This window comes from Schistocerca nitens, chromosome 7, assembly GCF_023898315.1.
Source record: "Schistocerca nitens isolate TAMUIC-IGC-003100 chromosome 7, iqSchNite1.1, whole genome shotgun sequence".
In the NCBI taxonomy this organism is placed as follows: Eukaryota; Metazoa; Arthropoda; class Insecta; order Orthoptera; family Acrididae; genus Schistocerca; species Schistocerca nitens.
Genome location: NC_064620.1, coordinates 47,876,196 through 47,885,692, shown reverse-complemented (window position 1 = coordinate 47,885,692; position 9,497 = coordinate 47,876,196). Strand labels below are relative to the sequence as shown.

Genomic DNA, 9,497 nt, shown 5'->3' with positions numbered 1-9,497 from the left:
AGGATTGAGGTTGACGAGGGCTAGCCGTGAACCATCCTACGGACAAAAAAAAGCTCCGTCCGAACAGCCCTTTCAAGGCCCAACCGTACCGACCGGTCACCGTGTTATCCTCAGCCACAGGCGTCACTAGATGTGGGTATGGAGGGGAATGTGGTGAGCACACCGCTCTCCTGGCCGTAAGTCAGTTTACGAGACCGGAGCCGCTACGTCTTAATCAAGTAGCTCCTCAGTTTGCCTCACAAGGGCTGAGTGCACCCCGCTTGCCAACAGCGCTCGGCAGAGTGGATGGTCACCCATCCAAATGCTAGCCCAGCCCGACAGCGCTTAACTTCGGTGATATGACGGGAACCGGTGTTACCACTGCGGCAAGACCGTTGGCCATCCTATGGACAAACGAAGCTCATTTTCCTCTTATGGGTGAGGTGAACACACAGAATTCCAGAGTGTGGGGACCTTCACCTCCAGTCACTGTGCATGAAATTCCTCTGTATGGTGAACGTGCCACCGTATGGTGTTGCTTCACGGCTGCATTCATCATTGACCCACTCTGTTCTGAACAGGTTGGTTCTTAAGGACCAAAGATGTGCAGTGTGACTGGTCAGCGTTACTGTGATATGCTTTGCCTGCATGTCATACCCGCCCTATTGGAGAGAGACGCATTGAACAAAACAGTTTTTAAGCAAGATCGAATTATCAGCCGATCGTTTCCTAATGCTTGGCCGCCACGATCACCTGACCTCACTCCCTGTGATTTCTTTTTGTGGGGCTAGCTGAAGGACAGGGGTTTTTACCCGCTGAACATTTACAAACGCGCTGATCTGAAGCGCAGCATTTCAAGAGAGGTAGCCAGTGTACCTACGGCCATGCTTCGTTCTGCTGTGCAGAACGCAATTCTTCGCTTTCAGACTCTTCTGGACACTGTTGGGGCGCCATATTGAGTTTCTTTTGTAACAGTTATGGTGCCGGCATGTAATGGTATGATGTACCGTAGCAGCACATTGAAAGTGTTTCAGTTGAATTGATTCTCCATTATTTATGTCCCCGTGTACTTTACATTAAAGCTACCAAGTTTCGTCCTCGTAAGGTAATTAGTTTCCGTGTTATGACGTGTTATATAGGGGGAGTTTAATTATAGCCACTAGGCACTTGGCACAATCTCCGAGCAGTTTGTTACAAATCTGCGTTATTTCCTAACTAATATATTATACTACATCTGGTTTTCTCTTAAAGAGGAGTAGCCCTATATGTATATTATCTGCATTTATCGTAAATTAACTCTCCTTTGGTTTGCTGACAACTATAATTAAGATCAAACCATTTCAGGAAATTAGTAATTTTTAACCCCCTTGTCTTTGTGGCCTTAATATAAATCTCATGTAGTATATCTGCTTCAATTCCTATATGGAATTAGCAACTTTTTAGCTCAACAGATTAAAAGATAATCAGCAGGTTTAATTTAAAGTTATTTGTTCACTGCCTTGTAGTACATTATAGCAGCTAAAATGTAGATCCACTGTTCTCAAACACAGGATGAGTTGGTTGACGTTCGTAAGCAGTTAGAAATCGCCCAGACTACTGTTGTAAGTAGGCTGTTTAGGTTTTTTTATTGGTAACGCCACCTCTGTATGAAAATCACTGGCTGTGCTGTGTGCAGTCTGTGGCTGCTTTGCATTGTTGTAATACTCGCTATTGTAGTGTTAGGCAGCTGGCTGTGAACAGCACATAGCGTTGCGCAGTTGGAGGTGAGCCGCCAGCAGTGGTGGATGTGGGGAGAGAGATGGCGGAGTTCTGAAATTTGTCATGAACTGCTCTCTCTCTCTCTCTCTCTCTCCCTCCCTCTCTCTCTCTCTCTCTCTCTCTCTCTCTATATATATATATATATATATATATATATATATATATATATATATATATCAAGGTAAATACATTGTTTGTTCTCTATTAATATCTTTCATTTGCTAACCATTCCTATCAGTAGTTAGTGCCTTCCATAGTTTGAATCTTTTATTTAGCTGGCAGTAGTGGCGCTTGCTGTATTGCAGTAGTGGGAGTAACCAAGATTTTTGTGAGGTAAGTGATTTGTGAAAAGTACAGGTTAATGTTAGTCAGGGCCATTCTCTTGTAGAGATTATTGAAAGTCAGATTGCGTTGCGCTAAAAATATTGTGCGTCAGTTTAAGCACAGTCTTGTATAAATTATTTAAAAGGGGACGTTTCACTGTTAAATGATTGGCAGCTGCAGAGAATCGGTGTGTTGGAAGAGCTCCCGAGAGTCGTGTACGCGTGACACCTCTACCAGAGATACCTCAAGTACTGTCCTTTACTATGGATCCTATCTCCTCTGCAGAAAGTATAGGATCTGTCATTACCCGTCCACTTGATTGCGAATGGCATGTCAATGGTTCAAACAAATTTCGGGGTGCAGCCGGTCGTCGTTCAATACTTCGCACGATATTTCAACTGGGCACCTGCCAGTCATCTTCAGGTGAGCCGTCGCAGACTGGCGAAAACGTTTTTTTTTTCTTTATTGTGATTTTAAAACCTGTGGAACAGGTAGGCTGGCAGCAGCACAATACGCCGCTCTTCAGCCGAAGAGAGAACAATAATAAAAACACAGAAGATACATCACTTGGAAAAACGGCGGGAAAAAACGGTAGACACATGAACATAAAAAAACATGAAGCCGTTCACACTCGATGACAATCCACACTACGAACTGTTGACACGACGCACAAACACTGAAGAAGACAATGGCACTGGTGAACGATGGAGTGTGACGGTGAACACTGAATACTAAACATGACGGCACACACGAAACACTGATGGCGGTGATCTCCGGCGTGTGAATGTCCACTTAGCGTGTGCGAGTCCGGGGACCTGCCAAGAGGGGAACAGGGGTGAGGTGGGGGAGAGGGGAGAAAAAGGATGCCAATGGCTGAGGAGATGGGGGCAGGAGGAGAGGGACAGGGGAGGGGAAGCCCAGGGGAGGAGGGGGGAGAAATGGAGGAGGGACGGAAAAGGGAGAGAAGGGAGGGAGGGTGCCCAGAGGAGCAAGCACAGGAGGAGGGTGGGAGGATCAAAGTTGGTAGGAGTGGTAGATGGAGGGGAGGAGGGCATCATCAGGGAGGGGGAGCTGGCGGAAGCCATCTTGGGAGAGGGTAAGGAGGGTGGAGAGATGGAGACCGGGTGGGATGTGCGAATACAGGCGCGGCAGCGGGCGGGGGTGGGAGAGGATCGGGGAGACGAGCAGGTGAGGAGGATTGAGTTTGCGGGAGGTGTACAGGATCCGTATCCTTTCGAGGAAAAGGAGGAGGTGGGGGAGGGGGATGAGATCATATAGGATCTGCGTGGGGGAGGGGAGACGGATGCGATAGGCGAGGCGGAGAGCATGACGTTCAAGGATTTGGAGGGATTTATAAAAGGTAGGGGGGGCGGAGATCCAAGCCGGATGGGCATAACAAAGGATAGGGCGGATGAGGGATTTATAGGTGTGGACGATGGTGGAAGGGTCCAGACCCCACATACGGCCGGAGAGGAGCTTGAGGAGACTGAGTCGGGAGCGTGCCTTGGCTTGGATTGTCCGGAGGTGGGGAGTCCAGGAGAGGCGGCGGTCGAGGGTGATGCCAAGGTACTTAAGGGTGGGAGTGAGGGCGATAGGACGGCCATAGATGGTGAGATAGAAGTCAAGGAGGCGGAAGGAAGGGGTGGTTTTGCCTGCAATGATCGCCTGGGTTTTGGAGGGATTGACCTTGAGCAACCACTGGTTGCACCAAGCGGTGAACCGGTCAAGATGGGATTGGAGAAGGTGTTGCGAGCGCTGTAGGGTGGGGGCAAGGGCAAGGAAGGCGGTGTCATCGGCAAACTGGAGAAGGTGGATGGGGGCTGAAACCTGAAATTGATATCACTGAGATAATTTAAGTCTATATCGAAACGGTAGGCAAATGAGAAATGTAGGTGGTGCATTTGTCGCAGTAGACAAGAAACTCAAATCCACTCAAATCCATTGAGACAGAAATTGCAACAGCATGCGATATTATACGGGCAAGACTCAGTGTCACGGGCGGGCATAAAATGATAATTGGTTCCTGCTATCGCCAACCAGTGTCATCTCCTGATGTAACCAAAAACCTTAGAGAAAACTTTATTTCACTTGTATGTGAGTTCTGTACTTGTATTGTAATCATGGTGAAGACTAATCGTCCAACAATTAACTAGGGAAATTAAAGTTTTGTTAGTGTTGTGCGTGATAAGAAATTCCGTGAAACTTTACTAAATATCTACTCTGAAAACTACCTAGAACAGATAGGAACGATCGAAATATACTGGCCGGCCGGGGTGACCGAGAGGTTCTAGGCACTACAGTCTGGAACCGCGCGACCGCTACGGTCGCAGGTTCGAATCCTGCCTCGGGCATCGATGTGTGTGATGTCCTCAGGTTAGTTAGGTTTAAGTAGTTCTAGGTTCTCGGGGACTGATGACCTCAGAAGTTAAGTCTCATAGTGCTCAGAGCCATTTGAACAATTTTTTGAAATATACTGGATCTAATGGAAGCAAGTAGACCTGAAGTCTTCGAATATGTCCACATCGAAACTGGTATTGGTGACGCGGTTATCGCAACAACGATTACCAAAGCACAAAGGAAAACTAAAGCAAGCAGGAAGATACATAGGTTCAGTAAACTAGATAAGAAAGCAGTAGTGTTGCGGCGGCGCGATGCGTTGCAAAGTTCCACTCACCTGGTGGTGAATCTCTTCTCAAACGCACGCATTCTTGAAGTTACTTAAAAGCAGTTCTCAGCCGGAAAAATCTATAGAGTAAACAGCTGTAAACACCGTAAGCTCAAATCGCACTAAAATTATTTTTTCGGTGGAATGAATATTTAAATAGAAGTATTTATGTTCGTAAATTTTCACTCTATTACGGTAAGCTTGTAACACGTGACTGTCACGCCTTAATCTACGGCAGGGCTTCCCACCGTGTGGTCCGCGGACCCCTTAGGGGTCCGCCGGCTCTTTCTAGGGGGTCCGCGGCATCCTTTCACCAAGTCGTGTAAAATTATGAGTAAAATTATTGAATAAAAATGTGAAAATCAAATTCATACCTATTTTTTTCGTGTGAAAAAGATGTGTACTTTTACTTCAGGTCGTATCCCGAAGCCTTTGCGGTTCCTAAGTGAGAACTCATACTCAGTTTAGTGGCGGAGAATTTGGCTTCTCTGATCGACTGTTTCGCCACAATTCGGGGGTCGTTTTCGCCCCGGCTCACGGCGCTAGATGCGCTGAAACCTTTTACGCATGCGCGGAGCGAGCTTTGTCGACCAATCACAGCGCTCGCTGGCACGTATGCGGCCCCAGGCGTCGTTAAATGTTAAATTTGCTTTGTCAGTGCACTACCAACTTGATAAGTCGATTTTTGATCAGTTTATTACTTCTAACATGAATCCGTGGCTGAAGTCGGGATCATTGAAGAAGGGTGCAGTTTCTTTATCGCCTTCACAACGAGGGATGTTTCCAGTTGAAATGAAGGAGGAGGGAGGAAGAACAAAGGAAGAACAATCACAAGAAGCTCCAAAGACTAATGATACTCCGGGGGGGGGGGGGGGGAGGCGGAGTCATTGGGAACATGGCACTTGCATTAAGAAGCTTTCAGTTCCCATGGGTTTCGCTCTGAAATTTAAAGTTACTGTGCTCTTGACTGACTAGGGGTCCGCCATGGATTTTCGACTGTAGAAGGTGTCCGCCAGTTGAAAAGGTTGGGAAGCCCTGCTCTACGCTATACAAATTCTGAAAAATCCACACGCACACATCGTTCATGACCGTAACCAGTTTATGGTAATTATAAAATGTCCTTTATCGAAAGCTGTTTCCTTTAGGATTGCGCGCTCTAATGTTGCTATAATTAGTCTCACGTAACACAATGTTCACGTTCGCGAGTAAGAAATATGCCACGTGGAATTTAGTTACACACCTGGAAATGGAAAAAAGAACACATTGACACCGGTGTGTCAGACCCACCATACTTGCTCCGGACACTGCGAGAGGGCTGTACAAGCAATGATCACACGCACGGCACAGCGAACACACCAGGACCCGCGGTGTTGGCCGTCGAATGGCGCTAGCTGCGCAGCATTTGTGCACCGCCGCCGTCAGTGTCAGCCAGTTTGCCGTGGCATACGGAGCTCCATCGCAGTCTTTAACACTGGTAGCATGCCGCGACAGCGTGCACGTGAACCGTATGTGCAGCTGACGGACTTTGAGCGAGGGCGTATAGTGGGCATGCGGGAGGCCGGGTGGACGTACCGCAGAATTGCTCAACACGTGGGGCGTGAGGTCTCCACAGTACATCGATGTTGTCGCCAGTGGTCGGCGGAAGGTGCACGTGCCCGTCGACCTGGGACCGGACCGCAGCGACGCACGGATGCACGCCAAGACCGTAGGATCCTACGCAGTGCCGTAGGGGACCGCACCGCCACTTCCCAGCAAATTAGGGACACTGTTGCTCCTGGGGTATCGGCGAGGACCATTCGCAACCGTCTCCATGAAGCTGGGCTACGGTCCCGCACACCGTTAGGCCGTCTTCCGCTCACGCCCCAACATCGTGCAGCCCGCCTCCAGTGGTGTCGCGACAGGCGTGAATGGAGGGACGAATGGGGACGTGTCGTCTTCAGCGAAGAGAGTCGCTTCTGCCTTGGTGCCAATGATGGTCGTATGCGTGTTTGGCGCCGTGCAGGTGAGCGCCACAATCAGGACTGCATACGACCGAGGCACACAGGGCCAACACCCGGCATCATGGTGTGGGGAGCGATCTCCTACACTGGCCGTACACCACTGGTGATAGTCGAGGGGACACTGAATAGTGCACGGTACATCCAAACCGTCATCGAACCCATCGTTCTACCATTCCTAGACCGCCAAGGGAACTTGCTGTTCCAACAGGACAATGCACGTCCACATGTATCCCGTGCCACCCATCGTGCTCTAGAAGGTGTAAGTCAACTACCCTGACCAGCAAGATCTCCGGATCTGTCCCCCATTGAGCATGTTTGGGACTGGATGAAGCGTCGTCTCACGCGGTCTGCACGTCCAGCACGAACGCTGGTCCAACTGAGGCGCCAGGTGGAAATGGCATGGCAAGCCGTTCCACAGGACTACATCCAGCATCTCTACGATCGTCTCCATGGGAGAATAGCAGCCTGCATTGCTGCGAAAGGTGGATATACACTGTACTAGTGCCGACATTGTGCATGCTCTGTTGCCTGTGTCTATGTGCCTGTGGTTCTGTCAGTGTGATCATGTGATGTATCTGACCCCAGGAATGTGTCAATGAAGTTTCCCCTTCCTGGGACAATGAATTCACGGTGTTCTTATTTCAATTTCCAGGAGTGTATGTAAACGTCACCTAAGGTTCCGAATTTCACACTATGCCTTAAACAGAATTGTCTTCCACACTTTGCGGAACTTCTCAAACATTTTAGTACCGGTATATCACAATATTAATAACTTTCAACGGAGCACATAGCAATAGGTCTGATCGCAAGATGCAAGTTCCGACTCCCCTCTTCTCACTACATAAAAGATGATTCTAGTTCCCAAAGTAGGCGCGAATATGCTCATTTTTGATTGGCAGAGAAACGTCACAGCAAATCGGAAAGCAGTGAATTGTTGCTATTTGAATAATTAATAGAATATGCATCCATCGTTTAATTAAGGCTAAAATACACTAAGAAAAATTCTCTTTGTGCAAATAAAAGTGTAAAGTAAGGAGATAAGGTCACGATTTAATGTAAGGATTGTATTTTTCTGCTGTTCCAATAGAGAATTTTGGAGAGAAATGTTTATATATCGAAACTGTAAAGCAAGTTGAAGGCAGTCGCCGTAATTTGTTTTTGGATTATATAAAAGAAGGAGCTGTGAGCGCTCTCTTACTCTCTCTCGTTTGTTTCACAAAATGTAAGCGTCGCTCTGGTATCTGTAACTTTTGGCTAAATAATTACGCTAATTTGATTACAATAGCCGTGTTTGAATGAAGAACCTACTTTCCTGTTCCATTAATGGTAGTCTCAATCTATTATGTTACAATTTAGAACTTTTTCAGGCTGCAGCGAAGGAGAGTTACCGACGAATTGCTTGGTAGCCACAGCCGAACGCTATTAGTGTGCAATCGGCTTTTACTTTACCAAAGGATATTTCAGCGTCCCTGAGATACATTTTACCGCTGTTTTCTATCAGTAGTAATATTAAGGTAATTATGCACACTGCGTAATTTTGAGATAGGCCACTGGCCTCTAATCATTACCGACGGTCAACGTTCTCGTCGGTCTGATGGGAATCTGATGCTGCTTGGTGGAATGCACAAGGGGCGTTCAAAAAGTTTGCACAGTCGTCCCTAATTTATTTTTGGCTGGAGGAGAACGAATGTTTTTGTGAACATACTTTGAACCTTCAGCTATAAGTTGGTGTAAAAAAGTATTTTCTTTTCTTTACAGGTGAGCCAAAACGGACTGTGAAGTAGAGTGGGTGAGGTAGCGGTTAGTGATGGAGTTCTTCTTCAGGACCGGCGATGATTTTGCCACATCGATTCACAGGAAGTTGCTCCCTGTTTATGGGGAGGACACAGTGGATCGCAGCAGTATCCAGCGGTGGTTGCAGAGGTTTAAAGAAGTTGATTTCTCTCTGTAGGACAATCCACGACACGGTAGACCATCGACGGCAGTGAGTGATGTGAATAAGGAGGCCATTGATCAGATCATCCAAAATGACGGACGTGTGACGACATTGTCACTGGACAAGCTGCGACGTGCCATCAAGACCCACAGACCATAGCTTCAGGGTCAGCTCATCAGACTGCATCATGACAATCCAAACCTCTTGCAGCCCTTATGAAGCAGGAGAAATTCAGGAAAATGGGTTGAAAAATTATTCCTCACCCGGACTTGCCTCCGTCTGATTTTTACCTCTTTGGTCAACTGAAGGCCCACCAGCGCGGTAAAACATTTGATGGTGAGAAACACCTTATATTCTGTTTCAAGCGATGGTGAATAAGTCAATCCCCAGAATTTTACCAAAGTGCATTTACATCATGGAAAGAACGTTGGGCCAGATGCGTCACAGCTGATGGAGGCTACATTGAGTAGGCTCAATGTATAGATAAATGTTACAAGTATACTCACAAAAAATTCCGTTCTTCTCCCGCAAAATATAAAAACATTAGAGACGACTGTGCAAATCTTTTTGAACGTCCTTTGTAATTTCATCATCAACAAGTGAAAATTTTCAGTGCACCATTTTAGCATTTCGGAACCGTTGCCACCAGTAAAATTGATAAATATAATACTATATATATATATATATATATATTAAATACCAGTAATATTACATTGGCGCAGCAACGTGTTGTTCGAACTAAAAAATTGTATGATGCTAATTGATGCTTGTTTGTTCGATTTTTCATGAGTCAACTGTTTCTTAGAGTCAAGAACAAACTGATGACGGCTACACG

General features: G+C 46.9%; 1 pseudogene; it reads right to left on the bottom strand.

The window, feature by feature from the left end:
* Positions 1-261: 261 nt before the first annotated feature.
* LOC126197112 (5S ribosomal RNA) lies at positions 262-379 on the bottom strand (annotated as a pseudogene).
* Positions 380-9,497: the final 9,118 nt, after the last annotated feature.